Source organism: Manacus candei, unplaced genomic scaffold (genome assembly GCF_025592945.1).
Source record: "Manacus candei isolate 608988 ecotype Guabito, Panama unplaced genomic scaffold, ASM2559294v1 h1tg000047l, whole genome shotgun sequence".
Lineage (NCBI taxonomy): Eukaryota > Metazoa > Chordata > Aves > Passeriformes > Pipridae > Manacus > Manacus candei.
The window spans coordinates 12946136-12954731 of NW_026138095.1; the positions used below are offsets into that span (position 1 = coordinate 12946136).

At 41.5% G+C, this 8596-nt stretch overlaps 1 pseudogene; it reads right to left on the reverse strand.

Annotated features, from left to right (window-relative positions):
- The window catches only part of LOC127475776 (NADH-ubiquinone oxidoreductase chain 2-like), a 76748-nt pseudogene that overhangs the window by 62559 nt on the left and 5593 nt on the right, over positions 1–8596 (reverse strand).

The window sequence follows — 8596 nt, forward strand, 5'->3', positions numbered from 1 at the left end:
CCTCAGTTTAGGGGTGGGCTGACGACGGCGGTATATAGGCTGATTTGGCAAGGGATGGTTGGGTGTATCGTGGGTTATCGGTTATAGAACAGGCTCCTCTAGGTGGGTTTGGAGCACCGCCAAGTCCTTAGAGTTTTAAGCGTTTGTGCTCGTAGTTCTCAGGCGGATGCTTAAGTGGTGAAAGCATCGGGATTTAGGGCCAGGCATAGTGGGGTATCTAATCCCAGTTTGTGTCCTGGCTTTCGTGGAGTTCTGTTGATCATGAAGCTAAGATCATTTCTATGGGAGTATTGGATGCATCTTGTGCTTATAACAGCTTGGTTACATTTCAGTCTTAGTTGAAGTGATAATGAAAAACCACTCTTTACGCCGTATAAAGTTAATTTGGGTTTCTTGTGTGACCGCAGTGGCTGGCACAAGATTTACCAAGCCTGGTAAGTTGCTTTAACTAAGTCAAGTTTACACTTATTGCTTAATATTAATTACTGCTGAAAACCCGTGGGGGTGTGGCTAGGCAAGGCGTTTTGGGCTACAATTGGAGTGGTGTGCCTGATGCCTGCTCCTGCTGTCTTTTTAAGGTGCTGAGGGCATTTTCACTGGGATGCGGATACTTGCATGTATATATTTGGCAAGAACTAACTGTAAGGTTAGGACTAAGTCTTTTTTGTCCTTGGGTATGTGTAATAGCCGTCTTAACATCTTCAGTGTTATGCTTTATTGTAAGCTACAAGGACTAAGGCTGTTATAGGCATAGTGATTATTATTGGGGCTTGTTTTAGTTGTAGTAATAGTTGCTATTGATTTAGGATTTGTTTAGTGGTTGGAGAAGTAGTTCTAGTGGATAACAAAAATGTGTTGTTGAGAAGTTAGAAGAGTAGAAAGGGGCAGGATTGTAGTGTTGTGGGCGGGTTTGTTAAGGTTTTATGTTCTTGTAGTTGAAATTACAACGATGGTTTTTCAGGCCAAAGGTCTTGGATAGAGGCCAAGCAGGAATTGTTATGACGTACTTTATACTATTTTTAAGTGTTAGTTTTATTTTGGGAGGACTAGCAGTTGCTTCCAATCCTTCTCCATACTATGCAGTAGTGGGGTTAGTGTTGGCGTCTATTGTAGGGTGTGGATGGTTAATGAGTTTGGGGGTGTCTTTTGTATCACTAGTGTTATTTCTGGTATATTTAGGTGGGATGTTAGTGGTTTTTGTGTATTCGGTTTCATTGGCAGCAGATCCATTTCCTGAGACCTGAGGGGACTGGCAGGTTGTTGGGTATGGTGCTGGGTTAGTTTTAGTGTTGGGGGGTGGGGTGTTTATTATAGGGCTATCTGAGTTAGAGTGGTTGGGGATAAACACGGTGGATAGTGGGGGTGTTTTATCTATTCGGTTGGATTTTGAGGGAGCGGCTATGTTTTATTCTTGGGGGGTGGGACAATTTTTAATTGCGAGCTGGGGTCTGTTGCTGACGTTGTTTGTTGTGCTAGAACTTGTACGAGGGTTGTCTGGTGGGGCAATTCGGGCGGTTTAAGGAGGTGTGGTTCAGAGAATAGTTTAATGAAAATGCCAGCTTTGGGAGTTGGTGATAAAGGTTTGATTCCTTTTTTTCTGGAGGGTTGGAAAAAAGTTTGGGACCAACTGTTAAAGGTGTATGTGGGTGGAATATTAGTTAGAGTAGTGGGGGCGATTAATTGGGGAGGTAAGAGGGTGAAAGGAAATGATGGGGTAGATTAAAGTGTAAACAAAGAAATGAACAAATGAATGATGAAAGGAAATGATGGGGTAGATTAAAGTGTAAACAAAGAAATGAACAAATGAATGATGAAAGGAAATGATGGGGTAGATTAAAGTGTAAACAAAGAAATGAACAAATGAATGATGAAAGGAAACAATGGGGTAGATTAAAGTGTGTTAAAAAAACTTAACAAATTGATGATGCAAATGTCTTAATTGGAAAATTCGGGGAATGAAAAGTTTGTAAAATTTGAAATTTTTGTTAAAAAATTTAAAAACAAAAATTAATGATGAATAGAGGGAAAGTCCCTAGATCATTGCAAAAAATGACAAAATTTTTGTAATTTTTTGTGAAATTGACGACAAAAAATATGTCTGGCGTGCATTAATTAAATTGCAACTTGATGAGAGACGTAATGGAAAAACCAAGCCAACAGCATGTGACAGTGCATCAGTGCAACAGTATGAGACCGAATAACACTTGAAACCATATCATTAATTTTCACGCGAACATGAGAAAACCGCTCGCCGACCATAAGGGGTACATGTCAACCATATATGGGAGCCCCCTGGCAGAGCACTCTGAAGGGCTTATTGAGATCTACCCCCAAAAAAAAACCCCAAAAGTTTAGAAGAGAGAAAATGCCACGATCACGAGGTCCAGGTTGGTTGAGCATCCCCAACCATTAGTAACGGACCGCAAGTTTAGGAAAATTAAGCAAGTTATGGCCCTGACCGAGGAACCAGAGGCGACAAAGAGCAAGTTATGAGAGTGGGTTATTGGTGGAAAGGGAAAGAATACACCTGAAGGTGGACATGATAAACATTACTAACGCCGGGTTGCTGGTTTCTCGTGAGGAGTACGACTAATAAATAACCCAGCACTTCTTGGTTGGTACATAGAGCAAGGTTAAGTGGTGAGTGGTCCATGGACCATGGATTTTAGGTTCTGTGACGTTCCTCGTATTGAGAAGGATTTTATGCGAAAATTAGCAGCCTTAGGTTTTAGTTCGTTTGGCGGGATTATTCCTAGACCATGACATGTTATGTCCTTGTGTGGGAATGTGCCTAGATCTGTGAATGACAAGTTTTGGATTGGATGGGAGATAGTATGGAAATTTGGATGGTTTTTGCAATAATAGTATGTCAGATTTTCCTACATGCATGTTATGTCTAATGTGGTGGAGGATGCTATGCAAAGTAATACATACCGTAGGGTATGGGGGAAGGGGGGGGCCCCTCCCCTTGATGTACGTGTTGATTGGAAAGTTGGGGGGTGCTTGGATATTTTTTGGAAAACTCTAAGAAGGGGGCGGCCTTCAGTCTTTAGTTTACAAGACCAACGTTTTTTATAAACTATTAGAGTGGTTAGAGGTTGAGTATCTTATTTTCTAGGAGACTAGTAATGGGGAATGAGAATGATTGTGAAGTAGGTAGTTGAGGCGAGTTGTCCGATGATAATAAATGGATGTTCGACTGGTTGGCTACCGATTCATGTAAGGATTAAAAGATTTGTTACTAGGATTCAGAATAGAAGTTGGGAGAGAGGTCGGAAGGTTATAGTTCGTTGCTTTGATATGTGGAGGAATGGGGCTAGAAATAGAATTAAGATGGAGGCGGTTAGGGCTAGGACTCCTCCTAATTTGTTGGGGATTGATCGTAGGATGGCATATGCAAATAGGAAGTACCACTCAGGTTTAATGTGGGGAGGTGTTACTAATGGGTTTGCAGGTGTAAAATTTTCTGGATCTCCTAAGAGGTTGGGTGAGAATATGGCAAGTGTTATTAGAGGAATGAGGAGGAACAAAAGGCCTTGAATATCTTTTATTGAGAAATAGGGGTGAAATGGGATTTTGTCGCAGTCTGAATAAATACCTAGGGGGTTGTTTGAGCCTGTTTCGTGTAAGAAAGTTAAGTGGATGAGGGTGAGAGCTGCAATTAAGAATGGGAGGAGGAAGTGGAGGGCAAAGAACCAGGTAAGTGTAGGGTTGTCAACTGAGAATCCTCCTCAAGCTCATTCTACAAGTGTTTGGCCAATGTAAGGAATTGCTGAGAATAAGTTAGTAATTACCGTAGCGCCTCAGAATGATATTTGGCCTCATGGGAGGACATATCCTACGAAGGCAGTTGCTATTAGAGTTAAGAGGAGAATAACTCCTGTGTTTCAGGTTTCTTTATATAGGTAGGAACCATAGTCCATAGGAATCCTCGTCCAATGTGTAGGTAAATGCATATGAAGAAGAAGGAGGTGCCGTTTGCATGGAGGTTTCGGATTAGTCAGCCGAATTGAAGATTTCGGCATGTATGGGTGACGGACGTGAATGCCAGGGTGATATCCGCTGTATAATGTATTGCTAGCAGGAGGCCAGTGGTGATTTGGATTGTTAGGCAGATGCCAAGAAGAGATCCAAAGTTTCATCAGGCGGAAATGTTTGGTGGTGTTGGGAGGTCAATTAAAGAATTGTTGATTATTTTTAGAAGGGGGTGATGTTTTCGTAAGTTAGGGGCCATTAATTCTTAGTTCTGTGTAAATAAGATTATAATTAAGATAGATAGAGCGAAGGATCCTAGATAGGTTTTGATTAGTCCGGAGTGTAGAGTAGTTGAGATTTTGGATACTTTGAGTTGAAGGGTCGCTAGTCCTTCTGGGCCTATTTTTTTATATCAGGATAGGTCGATTAAATGGGATGCAATGTTCTGGCCGTTGTTTAGGAGTTTAGTAGAGCTGAGGCGGTGTATAAGGGGGTTAAAATATCCTAGAGTGCTGGAGAAGTTTATAGTGATATTTTGTTTGGGGGCAGAGAAGGTATGTGCGAGTTTTGATAGTTCTAATGCCAGAATGATGCCTAATGTTGTAATAATGATAGCAGTGGTTTTTGTGACCAGTGGTATGGTTATAGGAGGGGTTTTTGTAGGGGAGATATAAGAGGTAATTAATAGACCAGCTATAATACTTCCGAGAGCGAGACGAGTAATTGGGTTTGCTGGGTTGTTTTCATTGATGGGAGTAATGGAGGGAATTCGGGTGTAGTCAGTTTGTACTAGTAGGGCTATACGTAGGCTGTAAGTTGCAGTAAAAGCTGTAGCTACGAGGGTTAGGAGGAGTGCTCAGGTGTTTAGATAGGAGGTGTTAAGACTTTCAATAATGAGATCTTTTGAGTAAAACCCTGCTAAAAATGGTGTTCCTATGAGAGCTAAATTTCCGATTGTCAGGCATGAGGTAGTTGTAGGGAGTAGTTTCTGTAATCCTCCTATTTTTCGAATGTCTTGTTCACCGTTAAGGCTGTGAATGATAGACCCAGAGCAAAGGAAGAGTATGGCTTTAAAGAATGCATGCGTAGAGATGTGTAGGAAGGCTAGCTGAGGTAGATTTAGGCCAATAGTGACTATTATTAGTCCTAGTTGGCTGGATGTAGAGAAAGCAATAATTTTTTTGATGTCGTTTTGGGTAAGAGCGCATGTAGCAGCAAATAGGGTGGATAGGGCACCTATACAAAGGCCCATAGTTAGGGCAATTTGGTTGTTACATAATATGTGGTGAGTGCGAATAAGTAGAAAGATTCCGGCAACTACTATTGTGCTGGAATGGACTAGGGCAGATACAGGGGTTGGCCCTTCTATAGCTGCTGGGAGTCATGGATGCAGGCCAAATTGGGCGGATTTACCTGTGGTGGCTAGGATGAACCCTAAGAGAGGGAGAAGGGATATTTGGTTTGGGGAGGATTGCTGTTGAATTTCTCAAGTGTTTATTGAGGATGCTAGTCATGCTATGCAGAGGATTAGTCCAATATCCCCAATACGGTTGTAAAGTACGGCTTGAAGTGCAGCGGTGTTGGCTCCTGCTCGACCGTGTCACCATCCAATCAGGAGGAAGGATAGAATTCCGACTCCCTCTCAGCCGATAAATAAGAGGAATATGTTATTAGCGATGATTAAGATGAGTTTTGCAATGAGAAAGATTAGAAGGTAAAGAGAGAATTTTGTGGTGTGGGGTTCTGAGGCTATATATCATGTTGTAAATTGAAGAATAGATCATGTTACGAATAGTGCAATAGGAAAAAACGTTAAGGAGTATTGGTCTATTTTAAGGCTAAAAGGGATTTTGAAGTTCGCAATAAATTTTCATTCTCAATAGAAAGTGGTATTTTCCATATTTAAGTAGATGGAGAGGATTATGGGAATTAAACTAACTATGAAGGAAGTTTTAACAGTGTGTATGATGGTTGTTGGAGAGTTTAGATAGTTTTTGGATAGGAGGGGGGGTAGGATGGGTATAGAGAGGGTAGCCAGGGTCAAGAATATAGAGGTGTTGAGGATTAATGGGAAGTCCATTACTTTTACTTGGACTTGCACCAAGATGAATGGCTCTTAAGACCAGTGGATTGCTATTATCCTTTAAAAGTAGGGGGGCTGAGGTCTTAGGCTCAGATGCAAGAGTTAGCAGTTCTTGTTGGTTAAACCTCCCCTCGGCAGGCAAGAAGAGTTTAACTTCTATTTTTAGGATCACAGTCTAATGTTTGGTTTAAAACTATGCTTGCATGTGGGAATTCCTGAGATTAGCTCTGGTTTTAGGATGAGGAGGAGGGAGGGTAGGATATGAAGTGTTATAAGGAGATGTTCTCGTGTATTTGAATTTTGGGTGGTTGTAATATAGGTTGGAGTTGGACCTCGTTGGGTTATAAGGAGTATGTAGAGGGTATAGGCTGCAGTTAGTAGAGTTGCGGCTCCGGTTAGGATAATGGTGAAGGTAGATCAGTTGAAGAGTGCAATTATGATAGTTAATTCAGCTATCAGGTTAGTGGTAGGAGGAAGGGCTATGTTTGTTAGGTTGGCTAGGAGCCATCAGATTCCAGTTAGAGGTAAAAGGGGTTGTAGGCCTCGTGTTAGAAGGAGAGTACGACTATGTATGCGTTCCTAGTTTGTATTAGCTAGGCAAAATAGTATGGAAGAGGTGAGTCCATGTGAAATCATTAGGATTATGGCCCCTGAAAAGGATCAGTGGGTTTGGATTATTGTTGCGGCAATGACTAGACCTATGTGGCTTACTGAGGAGTAGGCGATTAATGACTTAAGGTCGATTTGGCGTAGGCAGATGGAGCTTGTCATTAGTGCCCCTCATAAGGCTAGGGTTAAAAATGGGTAGTAGAGGTAGTCTAATAAGGAGTTTGTAATTATTGAGGTACGCATAATGCCGTATCCCCCAAGTTTGAGGAGAAGCGCAGCTAGGAGTATGGATCCTGCGATTGGTGCCTCTACATGGGCTTTTGGGAGTCATAGGTGTAGTCCGTAAAGGGGAGCTTTCACTATGAAAGCGAGCAATAGGGCTAGACTTGATATGAGGCCTGTTCAGGAGTTTGTAAGAGATAAGTGTGAAAGTTTTATTATAGTGATGTGTATAGTTCCTGTTTGAGTGTGAAGATAGAGGATCACTACTAATAGGGGAAGAGAACTAATTAGTGTATAAAATAAGAGGTTAAACTTAAACCAGCACTTAAACGTTCTGGTTGGCTACCCCATCGTGTGATTAGAATTAGGGTAGGGATTAGGGTAGCTTCGAATGCGATATAAAATAATATCAGTTCTAAGGCTGAGAAGGCCAAGATAATGAATGGTTGGGTGAGGATTATGGTTATGGTAAAAATATATTTTCGTGTGGGAGGTTCTTGTTGAAGGTGATTTTGGCTTGCCAGGATTATAAGAGGTAGAAGTCAACAAGATAGAACTAATAAGGGGGATGAAATTTGATCAGTTCCAAGTCATGGTGATAGGTTTTTGCTAGGGTAATAGGTTGAAGCAAGTCATTGTAAGCTAGCGGTTGCAGTTAAGAGGTTGTGCGAGGTGACATTGAGTCATAGGAATTTTGGAGGAGATAGGAGGGTTATGGGGAGTAATATGATTGTAGGGAGAATAATTTTTAACATTGTAGAAGGTTTAGATTGTGTAAATGATCCGATCCGTGAGTTTGGGTGGAAGCTACTAGGACTGCTAGACCGGCGCCTGCTTCACAGGCTGAGAATGCTAACATAAGAATGGGCATTAAGGTGGGGGATGTTGTTTGGGTTTGAATAGGTCATATGGAGAGGGCAATGTATATTGATAGTATTATACTTTCTAAACATAGCAGGGCAGAAATTAGGTGTATTCGGTGAAAGGCTAGTCCTAGACTACTTAGGGTGAAGGCAGAGTAGAAGCTTAAATGCAGAAAGGTCATTGAGAAAGTCACGGGGTAGGACTGTGGTTTGTTGAGCCGAAATCAACTGTCTTTGCTAGACTAACTTTCTGAAGTTATTCTGCTCATTCTAAGCCCCCTTGAATTCATTCATAAATTAGCCCTAGTGCGAGGAGGAGAATGACTGTGGAGGTTCATGTTAAGGTAGTGAGGGGGGAGAGGAGTTGAGTAGCCCATGGGAGGGGCAGTAGGAGGGCAATTTCTAGGTCGAACAAGAGGAATAAGATTGCGACAAGGAAGAATCGGATTGAAAATGGGAGGCGGGCAGAGCCCAGTGGGTCAAAGCCACATTCGTATGGGGATAATTTTTCTGAATCTGGATTTATTTGAGCTAATCAAAGGTTTAGTGAAGTTAAGATAATACATAGTGATAGAGAAATTGTGAATATAAAGAGGATGATGTTAATTGCCTTTCTCTGGTTTTGATCCAGATTTTAGAGATTGGAAGTCAATTGTAATTAATATACTAGAAGGGCAAGATCCTCATCAATAGATTGTTATGTAGAGGAACAGTCAGATAATGTCAACAAAATGTCAGTATCAGGCTGCTGCTTCAAAGCCAAAGTGGTGGTTGGATGTGAAGTGGAATTTTACGAGGTGGAGGAGGCAAATCAAGAGGAAGGAGGATCCAATGATTACGTGGA